We start from the raw sequence: 5000 nt of genomic DNA on the forward strand, positions 1-5000 counted from the left end.
CTGTAAGCCACATTTAGGGCTTTGAGCTAATGTGTAATGTAGATCATGCATAAAACGGTAAAAGTTAAGAATGAAGCAACTGCATATAGTGATTTGGGAATGTAATTTGTAAAAAATATCTCTTTAAAAAATAAAGCTCAATTTTCAATATGTAATAACCCTCAAAAGCATAAGCATACATAACTGGAGGTGTTAGAGTTTGTTCAGTTTATAGCTCACTACTCTGAATATGCTAAGTGGTTAGGGTCACTAGCCAAAGATAATCAATAGTTGCAGACTGCAGACAACCCACAGGTCAAACTGATAATTCCTAAAGAGGGGAACGGAGCCCAAAGCAGGAAGTATCATCGTACCACACCTTAAAGTAACACAGTTGAATGATTTGTTTAACTTACAGTAATTCATATCTTACTACATTGTAAGTGGCGTGCCTAATGAAGACAAAGCTGATAACAACCACTGAACCTCCATTTTTTGATGGATTTTCCACCTGCTTCCCATTTCATAGCAGCCAATGCAGAACTTTTTTGGGGCTTGAAATAAAACTTTTCCTTTGAATCTTTATCTGCAATGACACAGGGAAATTAACTGACAATCTCCAATCATCAAAAATAATGATATAATTGTGAAAAGTACTTGAAGAATCCTTTAAAGTTCGCATTTGCCTCCAGGGAGATTCTGTTGTAGTTATTTCCTGTTTTGCAACCTTTGGATCATATGATACGCCAATGACAACAAACAACTATAGCAACAGCCCAGGTGTGCAGGTGTGACGCTGCGTGTGCTCTGTGGCCACCTCCTGTTCCCGCTGCGTAGGTGGGGCAGCGTTCCTACCATTTAACCTGACATTCTGCCTTTGCTGGGGGCTAAACACCTGCGATTCACTCACACTCACACGGTTGGAGAGAGGAGAGCAAAGCAGCTCAGGGGAGTGGATACAGGGCACAACCCCCAGCCTTTGCATTCGCCAACAGTCACCTCTAGGTCTCTGGTTACTGTAGTCCCCTGGCTATCGCTGCTTCTTTTAAAACATTATTGAGGTCAGGTGTTCAGAGGACATAGAAGCATAGAAGCATAGAAAACATTACAATAACACCGCTGTAGCTCTATTCACTGTGACACGAATGCACACCTACACCTGTCGCACCTGTGTAGCCCTCTGAATAGACACGCAGATTCCCACACCCAACTCAATTAACTTCCTCTTACTGTTCGGCCCTGTATACAGCTAAGACAAACAAGAGGGGGAAACTTGAGTGTGCTCAGATCACAGCCCAGGACTGTTGAGGTGGGACTTCGATGTCAAGAGTGTCAGGATAGAGAAACAAAAACTCATCCGAGGCACAATCAAAACAAAAGTGTCAAGCGCAATCTGTTCACTGTCAATGGTGGCTCTCATTTGTCAGGGTCCATCCAGGACGGTGGTTCTCAGGCGACTTATACAATGCCCAGTGACAAACAGCAGCTCTCTCTCCTTTGAGCCCTGCCTGCCACCGGGAAGCCCATCTAAAGTATTAATCTTTGGTGGAAGGAGTGAAGGAGAGCGCTCAGCCATTGTCCCCAGGCCCTGGCTATCTGAATGGGGCTTTGTGAGTGCCCCAGCTGCCACAGTGTTCGCGCTCCATCTTTGGGCTCTGGCTCCCATGTCCCCTGGCCGCACTGAGTGGACGCCTCTGTGCAGCTGTGGGGATGTGCGCGGACAGAAAGGTCAGGTGACACACTATTTGTCTCCCATATACAGGGATTTACTTGTCATTTCAAAGTGCGCCATTAAGTTGCCATGGAATCATCATGTGCAGTTGTTAAGTTGTGATGATCACTTTCTAACATTGTGTATTTGACCATTATGATGGTAGTTTAATTTTAGTCTCATACATTAGTGCAAATATTCTCTGTGTAAGTGTAATAAACAACACATAAAACATGATCCAGTAGGGAGAGAAATTTGATTTAACATTGGACACATTCTGAACATGATCTTACAGTGTTTTCGTGTTTTTACTTGATTTATTGTCTTTAGCACATTCTTGTCTCATTCAAAACGTGGCCATTGTCAAAGTGGTTGTGTCAGAATTCAGGAGCACTGGATGCAGTCTTCAAAATCGTATCCAAACTGTACATGGGTGTGACTAAGGAATAAAGCATTACTTAGTTGCCCATGTGGCTTTGAAGAGGGGGTCAAATTTCCCACATGAAGGATTTATAAAGTATAATAAAGTATACATTATCATCCAAAAATTCAAATTTACACATTTAGCCACAAAAGCCAACAAACAACCAAATGAGGAGACCAACACAGTGCTACTGTGGTTATTAGCTGGGCACATGTTTTGGGCTGAATGAAGATGTCATGTGGCAAGGCAGATTAAATGAACAAAGTGACTCTTGTATGAGTGATTTTCCAGCGTCAGTGGTGGCAGTTACTTGTCTGTTGTCCATCTCTGAGCTCCTCTACAGTTATCAGAGGCTCCAGCGGAGAACAGCTGGTTGGCCCTTATGCCTCCAGTGTGCTGGCCCCCGCTGGAAGTCCCCTCATGAGGAGGCCCTGAGGATGAGACAAACACAACTTCGTCACACTGACAGTTCCCTAACGAACTGGCCTCATTAGACTCCATCCACACTTTCAAAAAGGAGCAGCCATTGTCCTGATCCCGAGGGAGTCACGGGGACTAGTAGAACAATGAGCACCTCAACAGGTTTTGAGAGAATCTAAAGTTATGCCAGACTTATTTCAACTTTTGTTACAGTCGCATTCAAGTTTTCATTATTTTTAATTAATGCAATATTTTTTGAGGCAAATACTGAGATATATTTTCCATGTTGGCCAGTTTCATCTTATCTCATCAGGCTCTATGGCAGCTGTTCAGTTTAAGTGGATGTCTACTCATGATCATGATCATGTGGAGACAGAGTTGATTTGGGTGTATCTAAATTGGATGGAGTTTTTAGGGGCTTTGAAAAGGGGGTGGGAGTGATGACCAGCAAACGGAAAGAGCTGGACATTATTAGATTTGCAACAAGCTGTAACACTGTCTCTCATTGTGTATGCCACCACCCATGTCCTCCCCCAAACCTGAAGTAGAGAAAACAGTGGACAGCTCTCACCCCTCCTCACTCGGCTCCACCTCGTCTCCCTCATACCCCGCAACTAAAGCTCTCTCTCCAGGCAATTGCCATTGGAGTGGAAAGTATTCCAGCGCACAATGCCTGTGCTCTCAATGGGTGCTTTAGCATGCCACCAGTGCGCTGTCACCAGCAGATGGGGAGCTAATTAGAAGCCATTAAAGGGCTTTGATAGTGTGTGTGGGAACCAGGCGGAGGGAGATGGTTACAGAGGTGGAGAGTACGGCCACTCAATAAACACACATACTAAGAGAGAAAGTTTATCTAGAGCATTGGGATACAATGATAAAATGGTGTGGGCATTTGTATAAACGAAAAGAAACCATAAAACCATGTGATTTAAACAGTAAGTTTTTTTCAAGCCACGTACAAAAGTGACTGATTGATTGATAGAAGTGATAGCCTTTTCTTCAACCTTGCCTTTTCAACATGCCACTCCCCAGGGCAATCAAAAGAAAACAGTGAAAACATCACACACTAAGAGATGCGTAGACCAAAGAGAAGGAAGACGCAAGACAGTGTGAATGAAGGCGATATCAATCTGGTTTCACATGGTAGAGCGAGTGGCTGTTACCTGACCAGAAAAACATGACCCCAAAAAGCGGCCTCACCCCCACCGTTTGGCCATTTTAACCTTACGAGATACGAGACAGGGGAAAGAGATACTACTGGCCACGGCAGCACGTCAAATACGTAGTAGAATGGTGGAGGTCCATTACTTTTCTCACTTAGTCAGCTGCTGTGAGAAAGCCTTTAGCAGTTTGCTGCCTGCCTGCTCAGTGCACACACAAAACATCAGGCCTGTGTGTCCAGGCTCCAGGCTGTCTGTACTTGTGATGACACAAGGGTGAAACAGGGCTCCCACAGGAAGTGACTCCCAGCCACGACCATAACACTGCCCATGGAAGTGCCAGGCAGGCCACACCAGGGCATACCACTGGAGCAGCCTGCCCAAACACAAAAAATACTCCCTGTAGCATTCCTGAGGGGAACGCCAAAATCTTCAGAAGGTCAGTCAAATTTGTCAGTCAAATTTGTCAGCTCGAGCAACACTACATTGAGCTGGCATTTGGTCTGGCTATAATAACTGTATGTAAAACTATGTAAAACTACCAGAAGAGAATGATCTTATCTACAATCAGTGGTTTACTTAGGGCATTCTGGTCTTATCTTTTCATCACTGTCATTCCATGGACTGTCGGCTGTGCAGTAGTCTATGGAAAACCTGCTACCGAGAATTTCTTTAATGATGCATGATTCATGTCAATCAAACTTAATCTGAGGTGAGATGCAACAAGCTGTACACTTACATTTATTGAAATAAATTGGTGTGATCCCTCATTCGTCCAGGAGCGTTCCATTGGAGAAAAAAAATCTCCAGAAAAAAAAGATATTTTTTGTTTCTTTTTGTTTTTCTAAAAACAGAGTCCAGATGATAGAACTGATTTTTTCTACAATTTGTTGTAATATTTCAAGAAATCACAAGTATATATGTATTTGGCTACAATTTGTGGAGTATGTTACTGACTGCCTATATTTCATCTTAAAGCAGTCATTTAACCTTTTTTATATGTTATATAATAATGCAATGAGCAACAATGTATAATATTGCTATGCAAATGTATAGTCCAAGATGTTTTGGACTAATGGGTGTATCAATGGGAAAACCACCTGATTTAGTGTGAATATAAAAAAGGGTGAAGCTATCAGTGGAATGTGTCATTTGTGTCACTCATTACGAAAACAATAAGGGGCACAGTATCTAAACATTTGTGGTATTGCAATACTCACAACTACAGCAAGATAAGACATTACCCCCACATACCCCCTCTCTCTCCTCTCTCTCTTTCTCGCTGTCCTCATTCTCTCTCTCTCTC

Source organism: Eucyclogobius newberryi, unplaced genomic scaffold (assembly GCF_026437365.1).
Source record: "Eucyclogobius newberryi isolate DKJ021-1_F unplaced genomic scaffold, fEucNew1.0.hap1 SCAF_19, whole genome shotgun sequence".
NCBI classification, from domain to species: Eukaryota; Metazoa; Chordata; class Actinopteri; order Gobiiformes; family Gobiidae; genus Eucyclogobius; species Eucyclogobius newberryi.